A 21,612-nucleotide genomic window follows, 5' to 3' on the forward strand; every position below is an offset into this window, starting at 1 on the left:
CAGATCAATTACCAGCAACGAAATTGAAGTGGTAATCAAAAAACTACCAAAGAACAAAACCCCCGGGCCAGATGGATTTACCTCGGAATTTTATCAGACATACAGGGAAGACATAATACCCATTCTCCTTAAAGTTTTCCAAGAAATAGAAGAGGAGGGGAGACTCCCAAACTCATTCTATGAAGCTAACATCACCCTACTACCAAAACCAGGCAAAGACCCCACCAAAAAAGAAAACTACAGACCAATATCCCTGATGAACGTAGACGCAAAAATACTCAACAAAATTTTAGCAAACCGAATTCAAAAATACATCAAAACCATTGTACACCATGACCAAGTGGGATTCATCCCAGGGATGCAAGGATGGCACAACATTCGAAAGTCCATCAATATCATCCACCACATCAACAAAAAGAAAGACAAAAACCACATGATCATCTCCATAGATGCTGAAAAAGCATTTGACAAAGTTCAACATCCATTCATGATAAAAACTCTCAGCAAAATGGGAATAGAGGGCAAGTACCTCAACATAATAAAGGCCATCTATGAAAAACCCACAGCCAACATTATATTGAATAGCGAGAAGCTGAAAGCATTTCCGCTGAGATCGGGAACTAGACAGGGATGCCCACTCTCCCCACTGTTATTTAACATTGTACTAGAGGTCCTAGCCACGGCAATCAGACAAACAAAAAAATACAAGGAATCCAGATTGGCAAAGAAGAAGTCAAACTGTCACTATTTGCAGATGACATGATACTGTACATAAAGAACCCTAAAGACTCCACCCCAGAACTACTAGAACTGATATCGGAATACAGCAAAGTTGCAGGATACAAAATCAACACACAGAAATCTGTGGCTTTCCTATATACCAACAATGAACCAACAGAAAGAGAAATCAGGAAAACAACTCCATTCACAATTGCATCAAAAAAAAATAAAATACCTAGGAATAAACCTAACCAAAGAAGTGAAAGACTTATATTCTGAAAACTACAAGTCACTCTTAAAAGAAATTAAAGGGGACACTAACAGATGGAAACGCATCCCATGCTCATGGCTGGAAGAATTAATATCGTCAAAATGGCCATCCTGCCCAAAGCAATATACAGATTTGATGCAATCCCTATGAAACTACCAGCAACATTCTTCAAAGAACTGGAACAAATAATTCAAAAATTCATATGGAACCACCAAAGACCCCGAATAGCCAAAGCAATCCTGAGAAAGAAGAATAAAGTAGGGGGGATCTCACTCCCCAACTTCAAGCTCTATTATAAAGCCATAGTAATCAAGACAATTTGGTACTGGCACAAGAACAGAGCCACAGACCAATGGAACAGACTAGACAATCCAGACATTAACTCAGACATATATGGTCAATTAATATTTGATAAAGGAGCCATGGACATACAATGGCGAAATGACAGTCTCTTCAACAGATGGTGCTGGCAAAACTGGACAGCTACATGTAGGAGAATGAAACTGGACCATCGTCTAACCCCATATACAAAAGTAAACTCAAAATGGATCAAAGACCTGAATGTAAGTCATGAAACCATTAAATTCTTGGAAGAAAACATAGGCACAAACCTCTTAGACATAAACATGAGTGACCTCTTCTTGAACATATCTCCCCGGGCAAGGAAAACAACAGCAAAAATGAACAAGTGGGACTATATTAAGCTGAAAAGCTTCTGTACAGCAAAAGACACCATCAATAGAACAAAAAGGAACCCTACAGTATGGGAGAATATCTTTGAAAATGACACATCCGATAAAGGCTTGACGTCCAGAATATATAAAGAGCTCACACGCCTCAACAAACAAAAAACAAATAACCCAATTAAAAAATGGGCAAAGGAACTGAACAGATGGTTCTCCAAAAAAGAAATACAGATGGCCAACAGACACATGAAAAGATGCTCCACATCGCTAATTCTCAGAGAAATGCAAATTAAAACTACAATGAGGTATCACCTCACACCAGTAAGGATGGCTGCCATCCAAAAGACAAACAACAACAAATGTTGGCGAGGCTGTGGAGAAAGGGGAACCCTCCTACACTGCTGGTGGGAATGTAAACTTGTTCAACCATTGTGGAAAGCAGTATGGAGATACATCAAAATGCTCAAAACAGACATACCATTTGACCCAGGAATTGCACTCCTAGGAATTTACCCTAAGAATGCAGCAATCAAGTATGAGAAAGACCAATGTACCCCTATGTTTATCGCAGCACTATTTACAATAGCCAAGAATTGGAAGCAACCTAAATGTCCATCGATAGATGAATGGATAAAGAAGATGTGGTACATATACACAATGGAATACTACTCAGCCATAAGAAAAGGGCAAATCCAACCATTTGCAGCAACATGGATGGAGCTGGAGGGTATTTTGCTCAGTGAAACAAGCTGAGCAGAGAAAGAGAAATACCAAATGATTTCACTCATCTGTGGAATATAAGAACAAAGGAAAAACTGAAGGAACAAAACAGCAGCAGAATCACAGAACTCAAGAATGGACTAACAGGTACCAAAGGGAAAGGGACTGGGGAGGATGGGTGGGTAGGGAGGGATAAGGGGGGGCAGAAAAAGAGGGGTATTAAGATTAGCATCCATAGCGGGGTGGGAGAAAGGGGAGGGCTGTACAACACAGAGAAGACAAGTAGTGATTCTACAACAGGTTGCTACGCTGATGGACAGTGACTGTAAAGGAGTATATAGGGGGGACCTGGCATAGGGGAGAGCCTAGTAAACAAAGTATTCGTCATGTAAGTGTAGATTAATGATTTAAAAAAAAAATGCAGTGCCTATGTGGTGACCTCTAATGAGTTCTACACAATGATATAAAGGACATATAAAAGTGTAGGCAAAGGGTCTGTTTGTGTTTATACAGAGGATCAAAGCCTAATTTGGCTACCCCGAAAATGAACTAAGATACGATATGAAAAAGAACTTCCAACATCAGCACTCTCGGGAAGACTCATGACAGAAGATGATCAGAAAAAAAAAAAAAAAAAAAAAACTTCAACAAAGATCCACGCACTGTCACAGGTGTAGATGCACTCATCCCACCAGTTCCTGGACTTGCCATGGGAAAGATGAAGGAGATATCTAAGCTGGCCTGTGCATGCAGTAAAACAAAAATTGGACTGGATCTACACTGTTGGATCTCAACCAAGAATTAGGAGAAGTGCAAATTGTAGCACTCCAAAATCTTACAACCACAGACTATTTATCGTTAAAAGAACATATGGGATGTGAACAGTCCCCAGGAATGGGTTGTTCTAGTTTATCTGAATTCTCTCAGACTGTTTAAGTTCAGCCGGACAATACCCACCATATCATAGATAAGTTTTCACAAATGCCTAAGGTGCCTAACTGGTTTTCTTGGTTTCAATGGAGATGGCTGGTAATTACAGGTATGCTTTGGTTAGGTAACTATATTCCTATTATGTTAATGTGTGTGCACAATTTAATTAGTCGTTTAAAACCTATCCATGCTGAAGTTACTCTACAAGAAGATATGTCAAAGAAATAATCAATCTTCCCAGGTTTTCTTCTGCCTGCTACTTCTGTAGCTTTTCTTCTTCCTACCTAATCACAACCTTTAAATAGAACTCGTGCCACATGTCGAATTTACCGAGTATCATAATTCTTCCAAGTGGTAAAGACACCTCAAGACAAATGTTGGGCATAGAAGCCACAGGGCATAAATATGCAAAGAAGTAAAAAGCTAACCTTTTCAAACGATAAGGCTTCTCTCTCACTTACCAACTTAACATTTCCCTGTATGGCCCCGGAAGACGACTGGTTAGCCAGAGACGGGTAAGATTCCTCAAGGGAGGAACAACCTAAGACAGGCACAGTCGCAGGGGGCCATCTATTGAGAAAATGGGGTGCAGCAGAGGTGAGGCTTAGAACCTCCCCCCTCATGTTCTGAGAGAAATCTTCTGCATACATGGATGTTTATTGCCCTGGTCTAGCTTGGATTAACACATAGTCTACAGGCACACACCTGATCATCTACATTTGCTCTCTTACAACACTAAACTCTGTTTTCTACCTTTATCTCGTATCTACCTACCACTTCAGCATTTTATTAAAAATAATAATAATAGAGAAATGTGGTATCCACATATAAATCAGGTTTAAAAATCAAATGAATATTCATATTTGAACTGACTGTGTATAGTTCATAATGCATTAACAAAACCGAAAGCTTCTGTGATGACTGCCCTTGCACTGTTCACCATGTAACTTATTCACTATGTAAGAATTTGTACTCCATGTAAGAATTTGTTCGTTTTGCATCAGAAGATTGAAGACTGACGAAAATTGGGCTTGGGGTGGATTAATGATTGTGCATTGAGTATTGACCCCCATATACAGAGATTTGTTGTGGTTAACAACTATTTGATCAATAAATATGAGAGATGCCCTCACAATATATATATATATATATATATATAAACACACTTCCAATTGTAAAATAAATAAGTAACCGGGATGTAATGTATAGCATAAGGAATATAGTCAAAATATTGTAACAACTTGGTATGGTGATACCTGGTACCTAGAAATATCATGTATATAAATGTTGAGTCGCTGTGTTGTACACCTGAAACTAATGTAATGCAATGCTGTTGTCAACTACCCTTCAATAAAAAAAAAAAAAAAAAAAAGAGGAAAGTATAAAGCAATCCAGGCATATTTAAAGAAGGAAGAAGAATCCCAAATGAATAGTCTAAAGATACAAGTATCAAAATTGGAAAAAGAAGAACAAATGAGGCCTAAAGTCAGCAGAAGCAGGGATATAATAAAGATCAGAGAAGAAATAAATAAAATTGAGAAGAATAAAACAATAGCAAAAATCAATGAAACCAAGAGCTGGTTCTTCGAGAAAATAAACAAAATAGATAAGCCTCTAAACAGACTTATTAAGAGGAAAAGAGAGTCAACACACATCAACAGAATCAGAAATGAGAAAGGAAAAATCAAGATGGACCCCACAGAAATACAAAGAATAATTAGAGAGTACTATGAAAACCTATATGCTAACAAGCTGGAAACCTAGAAGAAATGGACAACTTCCTAGAAAAATACAATCTTCCAAGACTGAGCAAGGTAGAAACAGAAAATCTAAACAGACCAATTACCAGCAATGAAACTGAAGTGGTAATCAAAAAACTACCCAAGAGCAAAACTCCCGGGCCAGACGGATTTATCGCGGAGTTTTATCAGACATACAGAGAAGACATAATACCCATTCTCCTTAAAGTTTTCCAAAAAATAGAAGAGGAGGGAATACTCCCAAACTCATTCTATGAAGCCAACATCACGCTAATACCAAAATCAGGCAGAGACCCCACCAAAAAAGAAAATTACAGGCCAATATCCCTGATGAGCATAGATGCAAAAATACTCAACAGAATATAAGCAAACCGAATTCAAAAGTACATCAGGAGGATCATACACCATGATCCAGTGGGATTCATCTCAGGGATGCAAGGATGGTACAACATTCGAAAATCCATCAACGTCATCCACCACATAAACAAAAAGAAGGGCAAAAACCACACTATCATCTCCATAGACGCTGAAAATGCATTCGACAAAATTCAACATCCATTCATGATAAAAACTCTCAGCAAAATGGGTATAGAGGGCAAGTACCTCAACATAATAAAGGCCATATATGATAAACCCACAGCCAACATCATACTGAACAGCGAGAAGCTGAAAGCTTTTCCTCTGAGATCGGGAACTAGACAGGGATGCCCACTCTCCTTACTGTAATTCAACATAGTATACTGGAGGTCCTAGCCATGGCAATTAGACAAAACAAAGAAATACAAGGAATCCAGATTGGTAAAGAAGAAGTCAAACTGTCACTATTTGCAGATGACATGATATTGTACATAAAAAACCCTAAAGACTCCACTCCAAAACTACTAGAACTGATATTGGAATACAGCAAAGTTGCAGGACACAAAATGAACACACAGAAATCTGTGGCTTTCCTATACACCAACAATGAACCAATAGAAAGAGAAATCAGGAAAACAATTCCATTCACAATTGCATCAAAAAGAATAAAATACCTAGGAATAAACCTAACCAAGGAAGTGAAAGACCTATACCCTGAAAACTACAAGACACTCTTAAGAGAAACTAAAGAGGACACTAACAAATGGAAACTCATCCTATGTTCTTGGCTAGGAAGAATTAGTATTGTCAAAATGGCCATCCTGCCAAAGCAATATACAGATATGATGCCATCTCTATCAAATTACCAACAACATTCTTCAACAAACTGGAACAAATAGTTCAAAAATTCATATGGAAACACCAAAGACCCTGAATAGCCAAAGCAATCCTGAGAAAGAAGAATAAAGTGCGGGGGGATCTCACTCCCCAACTTCAAGCTCTATTACAAAGCCACAGTAATCAAGACAGTTTGGTACTGGCACAAGAACAGACCCACAGACCAGTGGAACAGATTAGAGACTCCAGACATTAACCCAAATATATATGGTCAATTAATATTCGATAAAGGAGCCAGGGACATACAATGGGGAAATGACAGATGGTGTTGGAAAAACTGGACAGCTACATGTAAGAGAATAAAATTGGATCACTGTCTAACCCCATACACAAAAGTAAATTCAAAATGGATCAAAGACCTGAATGTAAGTCATGAAACCATAAAACTCTTAGAAAAATACATAGGCAAAAATCTCTTGGACATAAACATGAGCGACTTCTTCATGAGCATATCTCCCCAGGCAAAGAAAACAAAGCAAAAATGAACAAGTGGGACTACATCAAGTTGAAAAGCTTCTGTACAGCAAAGGACACCATCAATAGAACAAAAAGGTAAGCTACTGTATGGGAGAATATATTCACAAATGACAGATCTGATAAAGGCTTGACATCCTAAATATATAAAGAGCTCACGCACCTCAACAAACAAAGAGCAAATAATCCAATTAAAAATTGGGCAGAGGAGCTGAATAGACAGTTCTCCAAAGAAGAAATTCAGATGGCCAACAGAGACATGAAAAGATGCTCCACATCACTAGTTATCAGAGAAATGCAAATTAAAACCACAATGAGACATCACTTCACACCAGTAAGGATCGCCACCATCCAAAAGCAAACAACAACAAATATTGGTGAGGTTGTGGAGAAAGGAGAACCCTCCTACACTGGTGGTAGGAATGTAAATTAGTTCAACCATTGTGGAAAGCAGTATGGAGGTTCCTCAAAAAGCTCAAAATAGAAATACCATTTGACCCAGGAATTTCACTTCTAGGAATTTACCCTAAGAATTCAGCAGCCCAATTTGAAAAAGATATATGCAGCCCTATGTTTATCACAGCACTATTTACAGTCGCCAAGAAATTGAAGCAACCTAAGTGTCCATCAGTAGATGAATGGATAAAGAAGATATGGTACATATACACAATGGAATATTATTCAGCCATAAGAAAACAAATCCTACCATTTGCAACAACATGGATGGAGCTAGAGGGTATTATGCTCAGTGAAATAAGCCAAGAGGAGAAAGACAAGTACCAAATGATTTCACTCGTATGTGGAATATAAAACAAAGGAAAAACTGAAGGAACAAAACAGCAGCAGAATCACAGAACCCAAGAAAGGACTAACAGTTACCAAAGGGAAAGGGACTCGGGAGGATGGGTGGGAAGGGAGGGAGAAGTGGGGGAAGAAGAAAAGGGGCCTTATGATTAGTGTGTATAATGTGGGTGGTCATGGGGAGGGCTGTGCAACACAGAGAAGACAAGTAGTGACTCTACAGCATCTTACTACTCTGATGGACAGTGACTAATAGGGTATGTGGGGGGGACTTGGTGAAGGGGGGAGTCTAGTAAACATAATGTCCCTCAAGTAATTGTAGATTAATGATACCAAAAAAAAGGATATTAACAGAAATCCTATATTTACCCATGATAAGGCTGTTCAGACAAACCAAAACATCACATTTATTGCTTTCAGCTATAATTGCACCAACCAAACATGGTAACACTCATTTTCTGTTGCTAACCAGAAGCTTTAGTGTCTGAATAATTAAAAGAGAAAGAGAAAATAAATTCCTTATTAGTTAGCAAATGCAATTTAGAGGAGTTTCAAAGGCCTTCAAAATATCTCATTCCTGATAGAAAAATAATCACAAGGGTTCATAGTGGAGGAAAACGACTGTATGTATTTGGCTGCCAGGTAGGTTGTAGGTGCCTAAAAGGCAGAAACAATGTTATATTCATCTTTGTTTATCCAGTTTGTGAATCAATATGGGCTGGCTGAATTGCTGCAGAGATAAAAAAGAAAATGCCACCATAGAAAGAGACGTTTCTGAAGCCTCTATTAGCCCATCTGCACAAGGGCAACCACATGGACGACAAAAAGAAACCACTCTACCATATAACTGGGAAATGTGTCGACTGAAATACCACCCGACAGCACTCGACTTTAAAATGAAAATGTAAAATAAGTCTCAGTGAATATTGCAATGAGACAGAGTGCCAGTGGTCTACTCTGCCAGGCAATAAAAATTCCAGAAAAAGGAAACTTGTAGAGTTATTACAGTTTCCCAGTCCTATACAGGAATCCCCTTATCCACTAGCAAATCCATCTTCCCTGCTTGGAAGGCAGACGCCAAGGGCAGAAGAAATGGTGCCGTGAGGTAGGGGGACATGTCACGTCTTTGGTCCTCGTGCTAGATTCACCAAGCAGCTTCAGATCATTTATTTCCTAAGTAGATTTTTCTGTTGGGATGTTCTTACTGTGACCAGCTGTCAAAGTCAACACTGACAATTCTCTTTATAAACTCATACATTTATTTTCTAGTACAAATTTGAGTATGAACAGCAAGAGTCACTTTACCTAGAGCCTGGTTCACCCCAAGAATGGGCCACGATGCTCCAGGCATATGGAACTGGAAAATTCTACCAAGGAACAGAAATGCAGACGTGCAGATGTCAGCCTTCTTACCTTCAATGCTAGAAGCATGTTCCTAAAGTTTTGCCAAATCCACAATCCAATATTTTATGAAGTACTGAGGCAAGCTTTGCCAAAAATTGCCCCATAGCTTATAACACCCATTATATTTTCTTATATTTATGATTATTATACAGAATAATGGAACAGGACACTTCTGAAATTAGCAAAACATTTTTTCTCTACCAATCGTCACAATATGTCATCTTGAATTTCTTAGACTAGAAGTGGGCATGTGTAAAAATGCCACTAGAGAAAGAGACCTTTCTGAATATCGTCCACACTACTGAAGTACGCAACCTTCGGCAATACAATTTTGCAGTATTCCGTAACAACACCACAGAAGTACGGAAGAGCAAGCTTAGTACTGGTCTTAGTAGAGGTCTAGATCCAGCAAGCAACTCATGGGATTACGTGCAGTCACTTTAACTGTAACTCAGGATATTTTCAATGCAAATGAACTTCAACTTCGGGGCCTTTCTGCTAGTTCCTGGAATCATTCTATTCTGTTCTGTTCTGACTCTGCAGAATGAGAGAGGGCCTAGAGCCAAAAATTGCTAGTGGAAGTGGTAAGAAGTCCATGACTGGAGTGATGATGGCTCAAATTGCCTGACTGAACCTCAAGACTAACAAAGTTTGGGTGGGATCATAGGACACTTTTTGGTAGCTTGCTTCTTTATCCATTTTGTTCATACCAAGTTTTCTAACCAGAAACTTATTTTTTTAAATCTATGTTCTTTCTTAAAAGAACTGAGAAAGTGAAGGGACCAGAAGAAAACATCAAGAATGACTTTAGTCAAGACTGCTTTACTCCTCATTTTGAATCCCATGCGAACTAGATTCATAGCTCACCTTCCCTCTTCTGTTTCTGCCCCAACCTCCTTATACCTGTAGGTCTCTAGTGAAAATTCAAGGTTTCCAAACTGCTGACTTAAAGCTTCCTTGACTTGCCAATAGGGCATTCATCAAGTATTATTTATTTATTACATTCATGTGAATGGCCACATCAGAATATCCCACTTTATGTATAGTACCTTGAAATTTACAAAAGCTTTTCTATACCCTATCACATTTGTTGATCCATTTGACAATGCTGTGTGGTTACACATGGAGAAACTGAGGCTGAGAGAGGTGTAATGGGTTGCCTTATGATAGTCAAAAGTGGCAGATCAGTTACAAAATACAATCTCCTCCCCAACACACACTGTTGGCTAGCCCACTATGTTCCCTTCTACATGATTCTCTTTTAATTTCAAAATAGAGAATCCATCCCTTCTTTTTACTCTCTAACCATGTATTTGACGAAAATGGATAAAGCTGCAAAAATATGGGTTGGATAATTCTAATGCCATCTCTTTCTATGAGCACCAGACCTTTTATCTGATCACTGAATATGACTTCAAATTATATTCCACATATATTTTATAATAGATAATATCTGCCATAATAACTGCAGACTGTTATAGAATTAAATCAATTATTGGTGAATTAGAATTATTTTACATTTTACTTGGAATTGTGCGTGTAAATATATCCTAACACACTTCAATCAGTTTAATAATTATTGTCCACACACTGAAGTATACAACCTTCTACAATATGTAACAACTTCAGTCATCACAATATCATCCTATACCAGTAAGAGAGAAAGCTACTAACCTCAAATGTTCTAGAAAATTAGAGTTAAGCAGAAAAATATGCTAGTTGAAGAGGCCAGCACTCAACATCCTGATTGGTTACTGAACCCTAAAACACATACACACACACACATCCTCTGCAAAGACGGAGAGTAGTGTGGGGCTACAGAGAGTAGCCACTTGAAGTATTTGCAGGTAACTGCACCCATGGACCGGAGAGAATGCACCTAGAACACTGCAGCCCATGTGGGGGCACTGCTATCTCAGGGATGATTAAATCAAGTTCATACCTGTACCTTTTTTTCCCAGAAATGGGGTAGCCTTTGAAGTAGTACACCACTTCAAGACTTCTACCTAGAGACCAACAGGTAGGAATTTTCTTTGCCCACTTAGTGGAAATAGTCCAACCTGGCAGGCAACTTTAACAACCCACAGTGACCTTTATGGCCATCATTTTAAGGGCACTCAGTTCAATTCAGCACAATACTTCTTAGTACCTAGTAGGTTCTTCACACTGTGCCAGGCTCAGGGAATATAGAGAAATAATAGACACAGTACCTGAGTTCCTGGAATTCACAATACAGCAGTGAAGAAAAACAGTAAAGAAACTATTAGGATGGGCCCCAACCGAATGTAAGTGTAAGTAAAATTACAATATTTCCAGAATCTCTCACCTGACTTTAGTGCATCTTCATACCAACAGGCGTGTCCAAGGGGTGGAAAGAAATAGTCCATCTCCATATCAATTGGTAATTACATAGGCAAGCAAGGGCTTGACCAGAGAGGTTGGGTAGAGCTCTCTCTTCTGCAGCTGAGCTGAGAAAGAAGAGGGATGGCTGCTTGTGAGAAATAAACTGTTTTCTTAACTTTATTTCTCCCTTGGACTGATTTCAGTTTCAAAGGTATTTTGCCCTGGGAATTCCCTGGCAGTAGTCAGCAGGACCTCTGAACCTGAAATCTGTCTACATGGGTGAGATCCTTGGGTGGGCTGCCTCTAGGGAAGGTGGGGATGCCCCAGTGGCTGCAGCGGTAGAGGGTGCAGCTTCACTCAGAAACTCCCTATTTGTGGGGCTTCCAATTGGGGAGCCCCTAGTGGGAAACTGGTTTAGGGTAAATCACTTCCTAGAGGGATGGGACCTTCACCAGAATTGGGGAAGGGTGGAGACATGGGAAGAGAAGAATTAGCCCTTCACCACATAGAAGACTGCTTAGGGCTGAGTAGCCATGTAACAGCAGGCACTATAGGATGTCTTTTCCTTGAAATAGTGGAAAATATTATCAAGGAGAGAGACTTCGGCCGCACAGAGAAACACTTCAGCATCTCTTGGAGGAGCTGGGCCATGACCAATGGGATTCCCTTAAGAAAGAGAGATGGTTATTGAGAAGATGGTCATGCTGCTGGGGAAGGCAGCAGAGCTGCGTTACAGGAGGTCATAGGCGAGGGGGAGGAAAGAGCAATGCCTTCAGCCCTGGAGATGGTAAAGGATATGTCAGGAGAGGATGAGAGTGTGCGGCCAGGTGCTGATCTGATGCCAAGGCCATCGCCCAAGGTACCAGCCTCTCCTATATTAAAGGCCCACCTGCGTGCAATTAAAAAAGAAAAATGCAACAACTGTGGGCTCCTTAGGGAGAGAAACTGCCCCCTCCCCAGGTTATGGAGCACTCCATGCTCCACCCCTATACCCAGATGAGCTGGTGGACATGAGCATCCAGTTGAGGCAGAGCCATTGGAAGCTCTGCCTACATGGCTTCTGCACGTCTTGGATATGTGGGTGGAAAACATTGTTATGTTGGGTTCGGAAGTGAGTAGACTGGCTTCCCTGATGATTCACCCTTCTCTCTGGCATCAGTTGCAAAGAGCCCATCACACCTCAGGGAATCGGGTGCTTCTGGATTGGCTGACAGCAGCCATCAGGGCAGTTGGGCCTAATCAGGGTGATTTACCATACATACCCACTAGCTGGAAAATGTATGCATAGCTACAGCAGGTGGTACGGGAGCTGGGCATAAAAAATATCATCTATAATATGGACTCCCCAGGCCCCAATAAGTTGTTGTTCACTGTAGGAATGAGAAATCTGGTGCTCCATACAGCTCCTACATCTCTCTTTGGGTCCCTACTGACTATTCTTGCCCCCCACATAGGGCAACCCATAAGTGAGATTACTCGTACTTTAGCAGATCTGGGGGAGGTTGAAACAATAAGAGCCTGGAAGGAGGTATCAGCTGTGACTGAAAGGAGAGGTGCAGAAGTCCCCGTGAAGATCTCAAGGACCCAGATAAGGGTTGATTTGATAAAGGCCTGGATAGTGAAAGAAAAAATTAATGGGCATCCCAATAGTATATTGTTAGAACTGTGGCACCAATTAAAGCCAGAGCAGCAGTTCCAGCCACTGAGGTCCAAAACACAGAAGCCAGAGACAAAGCCCATGTCCAGACTGTTCCTGTAAGACTTCCTGGGGGACTGTACTCAGGCTCCACCTGGGTCCTCACCCCCACAGGATGATGCCTGGATGTCATAGTTCAACTGAGTGGAGGAACATGGCCCCCATCTTGAGGGACGTGGTAGAGACCAGAAGCCACACGTAGAATAGCAACTCATTGGTCCCCTGTGAATGTACAATGTGTCCTGGTGCTGGTGGACACAGGAGCTTAATGTTCTCTGATTTATGGCAACTGTGAGCATGCATTTCCCCAAGACTCTTGCTGTAATACATGGTTCTGGGGGTAAGCAATTAGAGTGAAGAAAGCCCAAATCCCATTGGGCACAGGGCGTTTACTTCCAAAGGAGTATACTGTGTACATTTCTCCCATCACTGAATATATTTATAGGGTAGATACCCTGCAGGGCCTGTGGCTACACACCACTGAAGGTGAGTTCAGACTAAGAGTCTGTATGTTAAAGGCAGTATTGAGGGGACATGCTAAGCTCCCACCTGTAGCTCTGCATGTACCTATTCAGGTGACAAATGCTAAGCACTATAAATTGCCTAGGGGGCACAAGGAAACAAGAGAAACTCTACAGGAGTTGGAAAAAGTAGATATCATAAAGCTACTCATAATCCTGGAATCCTTTAATTCCTCAGTGTAGCCAGTGAAAAAGCCAGGCAACTCCTGGAGTATGACTGTGGACTACAGGGAATTTAATAAGTCACACCCCCTTTGCACTGCTGTCCCCTCTATAGCAGCCCTTATGGACACACTAGGAAGTCATGAACTAGGAACATGTTATTATATTGCAGACCTTGCTATTGCTTTACACTCTATTGACATAGCACAGGAAAGTCAGGAACCGTTTGCCTTCATGTGGGAAGGCCAGCAGTGGACATTCACTGTCCTTCCACAGAGATACTTCCACAGTCCTACCATTTGTCATGGACTTGTAGCCCAGGACTTGGCTATATGGAAGAAAGCACAAATGGTGTGGCTGTATCACTACATTGATATTATGCTCATGTCTGATTCTCTTTCAGATTTAGAAGGGGCAGTTCCTAGACAGCTACAACATCTACAGGAGAAAGGATGGGCTGTGAACAGAAAGGTTCAGGGACCTGGTTTGTCTGTAAAGTTCTTCAGGGTTGTCTGGTCAGGTGAAAATAAAGTTATTCCTGAAGCAGTCAAATACAAGGCCCAGGCTTTCCCTACCCCTACCATTGTGGTAGTGTTAAAAGAGTTTTTGGGTCTTTTGGACTACTGGACAGTTTATCCCACACTTGGAACAAATTCTGAAGCCCCTATTGGTTTGAAAGGGCATCAGGTGGGACTGGGATGAGACATGTACATCTGCATTTATTGCTGCTAACCAAGCAGTCAAGGCTGTACAGGCCTTGAGTGTAACAGACCCATCAAGGCCCTGCGAGCTAGATGTTCATGTAACCAAAGATGGTTATACATGGGGTATTTGGCAGAGGCTAGAATGGCCATGCCAACCTTTTGGATTTGGTCAAAACTACAGAAAGGAGCAGAGGTCTGGTACACCTTGATAGAGAAGCAACTGGCTGCTGTGTACCACACCTTGCTGGCTACAGAGCCCATCACCAGAACAGTTCTGAACAAAGTAATAACCACCTATCCCATTGTGAAGTGGGAGCAAAACTGGACCCAAAGACCACGGAGTGGCATGACACAGATGCCTACACTGGCCAAATGGGGTGCATATTTACAGCAACTTAGTGCCCTCTCTATTAGCCCCCTAAGTGGAGAACTCCAACACTTACTGCAGCTGGTGATATATACCAGTAGAAAGCAGGAAGAACTTGCTTTTGAGCCATTGGTAGTCGAGAGTCCTTATCAGGAGGGAAAACCCCTATACCACAGCCCCCAAAGTGGAGGGCTGTGGCTTTCCATCCTAAGACTGAGACAATATAGATGGAGGATGAAGAGGGGAACAGCAGTCAATGGGCTCAGCTGCAGGCAGTATGGCTCGTGATCACCCAGGGGCCCTCCCGTATAGTTGTCTGCAATGAGAACTGGGCCATCTATCAGGGCTTAACCCTGTGACTACCAATATGGTACCATGCCAACTGGACAGTTGGTCACTGGTCCCTTTGGGGGCAAGAGTTGTGGCAATACTTATGGGCCTCTGGTCAGACTAAGACTGTTACCCTATATCACTTGACTGGCCATTTGCCTTTGGCCATCCCCAGGGAATGATGAAACAGATACATTGGCCCAGTTGCAATGGCTAGAAGGAAAGCCTGCCTCTGATGTAGCCCAATGGTTACATCAGCGTTTGTTGCACCTGGGGCAAAAGACAAGGTGGGCTGTAGACCAACGGTGGGGTTTGCTGTTGACCTTTGAAGAACTCAGCATAGCCCCAACAGAGTGCCTGGTGTGCTCTAAGAGGGACTTACACCAAGTCCCCCAACCCTTTGCCAGGTGGCAGATAAACTATATTGGGCCTCTGCCCATATCAGAAGGATATCGGTATGCCAAGACTCATGTGGACACAGCTACTGACCTATTGGTCTCTTTCCCTGCATGTTGTGCACATCAGCAAATGACCAGAAGGGGCCTAGAGTGTCTCTTTGCAGCCTATGGCTGGCTGCAGATGATTGAGAGCTATTAAGGCACCCACTTTACTGGACCTGTGTTACTAGAATGGGTGCAGCAATTAGGAATAAAGTGGAAGTTTCATACACCATATAACCCTACCAAGGCAGGGAAGATAAAGAGGTACAACAGTTTTTAAAAATCTGGCCTGAACTCGGACACCAATAGGCTACAGTGATTGAAAGTTTGCTTATGGACAGTGCTACGGTGTTTGAATGAGAAGCACTGAAAAGTAGCCATGAGCACTGTTGACATGTTAACATACATTGCTTCCTCTCCTTTACAACTGAATATGCAAACCAAGAATGAGTTATTGAAGCCAGTATCTGGCCAGCAGAGCCAGAAACATCCTGCTTCCAGCCCCAACTGCATTAAACCCTGGCTACTCTATTGAGTGGACATGGCCCCGGACATTTCAACAAATGGACAGGTGATGTCTGGTCCTTCTGGCACATTGGGGAAAAGGCCTGGAACCTGGCCTCCTGTATGTTCCTGGAGTAACAGCAGAGTGGCTCCCAGATCATGGTAGTGTACCCCAAATGTCGGGGAGTTCAGAGCATCTTACAGGGAATATTTGTTATATCTTCATGGCCAGTGCATTTACCTCCTGTAGCCCTATATATTGACCCATCTGTAACCCCCACAGAGAGGGGGATGAAGGTGTGGTAATATTAGACCAAATAAGATCCCATTTTTGCCACTGTCCTATCACAGAACCACTCTCCTGCATTCATCCTACCTGATGGATAAGATTTGCCTATGCTGGTGTCATTAAAACATGTATCTTATTGCCTTTAAGGTGATTATCTTCTACAGTCCCTGTGTCCTAGACCCACCCCCTGGCTGCAACTGACACAATGATTGCTCTGAACTTCATACCTATTCAACTACTGACCTCCTGTGGAATGGGCATGTTATGGACTTAATCTGCATAGGATTTTGAACCTAGCTGAAACCTCATCATGAGGATTATCATGATTTCATTGCTGTTGCTTTTGTATGTTATTAGTAGGCTACAGTGCTCCAGTTTTCTCCCACAGGGACCATTGTGGAAGATGGGGAATGAGCAGATTATGAGGTGAGATTTCTGCAGGGGTGGGCTGTGGATGCAGATTAAAGATGGCAGTCTGAGAGGTGAGACAGAGAACTCCTCTCAAAAATCACATATAATATGAAAATATAGTTAATACAACTAATCCTCAAAAAGCAACAGGAAAGAGGACTGTGCCAGACTGTATACACCTGGAGAAAAGAGCAGACCTCATGAAACAGGATAAGGTACCAAAGTCTTGATCTGGTGGGAACCAAGCCTTTCCCCTACCCCAGCTCACCAGCGGGAGGAAGAGAAACAGAGTGGGGAGGGACTGAAAGCATGGAACTGATGAATGCCTAGCCTTGCAGATCTGCTTTGGGAGCACAAACCTACATTGCATGGTGCTCTGGTGATTAGTGGAGTTGGAAAACTGAAACAGGTGGAATACTTGGAGAGACTGAGATTCCAGCCATTTGTGGAAAACAAGTATCCACATCCAGCTGCTCTGGGACAAAAGAAAGGTGGGCAGTCTGAGAGACTTCCTAACAGCAAGAGGGCTGCTAAAGGGGCAAGGATTGCACAGAGAATGCTGCACAGGAAAAAGGACAGGTGGACAAAATTGTCCAGGTGCACTCTGCCCAGCAGATAGGGAACGTTCAGGAGCTTCAGGTGCTCCATCCCCCTGGCTGGCTACACAGCTCTGGGGCCCCACATTGTGACAAGCAGCGTGCTGCACTTTCCTTCTGGGCTGCCAACTCACAAACTGGCAGTCCCTGCCCTAGCATCAGGACAGCCAGAGAGAGGCCATGCCTCCGGCAACAACAATTGCAAACCACAGAGGCTTACACCTGTGCGCTTGGCCCACTGGTTCTGACACTGGAGACAGGCACAGCAGCCAGGAAGCAGGAAACGGGCTGAGCAGCTCCAGAGACTAGAGCTTCTGGGCACTAGAGGGCGCCACATACAAATATGAAACGTCAAAGGAACCTGGTTCAAACCAAAATCCCACAAACACCAGAAAAATATCCAAGTGAAACTGAACTTATAAATTTTCATGAAAGAGATTTCAAAATAAAAATTGTAAATATACTCATGGAGGTACATAAAAATATTCAAGAACTCGGGGATGAATTTAGGATGGAGACTCAATGACTGAAAAATTCCATATCTGAAATGAAACATGAAATGAAGGGATTTACAAGCAGATTAGATGTAGTAGAAGAGATGGTAAATGGAATAGAAATTAGAGAAGAGAAATACAAAGAAACTGAGGCATGGAGAGATAAAAGGAGCTCTGAAATGAAAGAATATTGAGAGAATTCTGGGAACAATACAAATGGAACAATATTCATATTATAGGGGTATCAGAAGAAGAAGAGAGAGATAAAGGGATAGGAAGTGTCTTTGAGGAGGTAATTGCTGAAAACATTCCCAATATGGGGGAGGAGATAGTCTCTCAGGCCATGGAGGTGCACATATCTCCCCACACAAGTGACCAAAGGAAGAAAACACCAAGACATATAATAATTCAAATGGCAAAGATCAAGCATAAGGACAGACTTTTAAAAACAGCTAGAGAGAGAAAAAAGATCACATACAAAGGAAAACCCATAAGGATATCATCAGACTTCTCAAGAAAAACCTTACAGGCCAGAAGGAAGTGGCATGATATATTTAATGCAATGAAACAGAAGGGCCTCAAACAAAGAATACTCTAACTGGCAAGATTATCATTTAAATTTTAAGGAGGATAAAAAAATTTCTAGAGAAGCAAAACCTGAGAGAATTTACCTCACACAAATCACCTCTACAGTGCATTTTGGAGGGACTGCTATAGATGAAAGTATTCTGAAGGTTTAATAGCTGTCACCAGAGGAAATAAAACCAGAGTGAAGAAAGTAGAACAATTAATTACTAAGCAGATGCAAAATAAAATCAACCATCCACAAAGTCAAAGGATAGACAAAGATCACAGAATATGATAGCTAATATATAAAGAATGGAGGAGGAAGAAAAAGGAGCAGAAACAAAGAAGAACCTTTAGGTTGTGTTTATAATAACATACTAAGTGAGTTAGATAGTAAGAGAATTACCCTTGAACCCTTGGTAACCACGAATCTAAAGCCTGCAATAGCAATAAGCACATACCTATCAATAATCACCCTAAATGTAAATGGTCTCAATGAACCAATGAAAAGACACAGAATAAATGAATGGATGAAACAAGAGACTCACTTCAAACCCAAAGACATACACAGACTATAAGTGAAGGGAAGGAAAAAGATATTTCATGCAATGAATAGGGAGAAAAAAACAGGAGTTGCAGTACCTGAATCAGACAAAATAGACTTCAAAACAAAGAAAGTCACAAGAGACAAAGGACATTACTTAAATATAAAGGGGTCAGTCCAACAAGAGGATATAACCACTATAAATATCTATGCACCCAACAAAGGAGCACCTACATACGTGAAACAAATACTTACAGAATTAAAGGGGGAAATAAAATGCAATGCACTCATTTTAGGAAACTTCAACACACCACTCACTCCAAAAGACAGGTAAACCAGACAGAAAATAAGTAAGGAGACAGAGGCACTGAACAACATGTTAGAACAGATGGACCTAACAGACATCCACAGGACACTCCACCCAAAAGCAATAGGATACACATTTTTCTCAAGTGCACATGGAACATTCTCAAGAATAGATCATATACTAGGCCACAAAAAGAGCCTCATAAATTCAAAAAGATTGAAAGTGTTCCAACCAGTTTCTCAAACCACAAAGGTATGAAACTACAAGTAAATTATGCAAACACATAGAGGCTTAATAACATGCTTCTAAATAATCAATGGATCAATGACCAAATAAAAGTAGATATCAACCAATATATGGAGACAAATGACAACAATAATTCAACACAGCAAAATCTGTGGGACACAGCGAAGGCTGTGCTAAGAGGAAAGTATATTGCAATACAGGCTTACCTCAGGAAAGAAGAACAACCCCGTATGAACAGTCTAAACTCACAATTAATAAAACTAGAAAAAGAAGAACAAATGAGACCCAAAGTCAGTTGAAGGATGGACATAATAAAGATTAGAGCAGAAATAAATAAAACCAAGAAGAATAAAACAATAGAAATAATCAATGAAAGCAGGAGCTAGTTCTTCAAAAAAATAAACAAAATAGATAAACCCCTAGCCAGACTTATCAAGAAAAAAAGACAGTCTACACACATAAACAGAATCAGAAATGAGAAAATAAATATAACTACAGACAACAGAGAAATACAAAGAATTATTACAGAATACTATGAAAAATAATATGCTAACAAACTGGATAACCTAGAAGAAATGGATAACTTTTTAGAAAAATGCAATCTTCCAAGGCTGATGCGGGAAGAAAGAGAAAATATGAATAGACCAATTACCAGCAATGAAATTCAATTGGTAATCAAAGAACCACCTAAGAACAAAACTGCTTGACCAGATGGTTTCACTGCTGAAATTCATCATTTAGTGAAGCCTAATATGCATCCTCCTTAAAGTTTTCCAAAAAGTAGAAGAGAAGGGAAAACTCCCAAACTCATTCTATGAGGCCAGCCTCACTTTAATACCAGAAACAGGTAAAGACACCACAAAAACAGAAAATTACAGGCCAGTATCCCTGATGAACATAGATGCAAAAATACTCAACAAAATATTAGCAAACCAAATTCAAAAACACATCAAAAAGATCACCCATCATGTTCAAGTAGGATTTATTCCAGGGATGCAAGGATGGTACAATTTTAGAAAATCCATCAACATCATCCACACATCAACAAAAAGGACAAAAAAACACATGATCATCACCACAGATGCTGAAAAAGCATTTGACAAAATTCAACATCTAATGATGATATAAACTCTCAACAAAATGGGTATACAGGGCAAGTACCTCAACATATTAAAAGCCATATATGACAAACCCACAGCAAACATCATACTTAACAGCGAGAAGTTGAAACCTTTTCATTGAAGTTTGGGAACAAGACAAGGATGCCCACTCTCCCCACTTTATTCAACATAGTTCTGGAGGTCATATCCAAGGCAGTCAGACAAAACAAAGAAATAAAAGGCATCCAGATTGGTAAGGAAGAAGTTAAACTGTCCCTGTTTGCAGAAAACATGATGTTGTACATAAAAAACCCTAAAGAATCCACCTCAAAACAACTAGAACTAATATCTGAATTCAGCAAAGTTGCAGGATACAAAATTAATACACAGAAATCTGCTGCATTCCTATACATTACTGATGAACTAGCAGAAAGAGAAATCAGGAAAATAATTCCATTCACAATTGCATCAAAAAGAATAAAATACATAGGAATAAACCTAACCAAGGAAGTGAAAGACCTATAACCTGGAAACTACAAGACAGTCATGAGAGAAATTAAAGAAGACACCAATAAATGGAAATACATTCCATGCTTGTGGATAGGAAGAATTAATATTGTGAAAATGGCCATCCTGCCTAAAGCAATCTACAGATTCAATGTAATCCCTATGAAAATACCATCACCATTTTTCAACAAACTAGAGCAAATATTTCTAAAATTCATATGGAACCACAAAAGGCCCCAAGTAGCCAAAGCAATCCTGAGAAGGAAGAATAAAGCGGGGCCATTACTCTCCCTGACTTCAAGCTCTACTACAAAGCCACAGTAATCAACACAATTTGCTACTGGCACAAGAACAGACCCATATACCAATGGAACAGACTAAGAGAGCACAGATATAAACCCAAGCATATATGGTCAATTAATATACAATAAAGGATATACAATGGGGAAATGACAGCCTCTTCA

General features: G+C 40.8%; 1 protein-coding gene across 2 annotated transcripts in view; it reads right to left on the minus strand.

Annotated features, from left to right (window-relative positions):
* The window catches only part of SLC35F2 (solute carrier family 35 member F2), a 100,880-nt gene that overhangs the window by 32,717 nt on the left and 46,551 nt on the right, over positions 1 to 21,612 (minus strand). The window contains exon 1 of one of the 2 annotated variants that reach the window (XM_057490591.1): positions 11,347 to 11,413. The exons of the other annotated variant lie outside the window; for it this stretch is intronic. The gene's annotated coding sequence lies outside the window, so the exon portion shown is untranslated. Of the gene's footprint in view, positions 1 to 11,346; positions 11,414 to 21,612 lie in introns of those variants that run through there. 2 annotated transcript variants of the gene reach the window in all.

This window comes from Manis pentadactyla, chromosome 13, assembly GCF_030020395.1.
Source record: "Manis pentadactyla isolate mManPen7 chromosome 13, mManPen7.hap1, whole genome shotgun sequence".
Classification (NCBI taxonomy): domain Eukaryota; kingdom Metazoa; phylum Chordata; class Mammalia; order Pholidota; family Manidae; genus Manis; species Manis pentadactyla.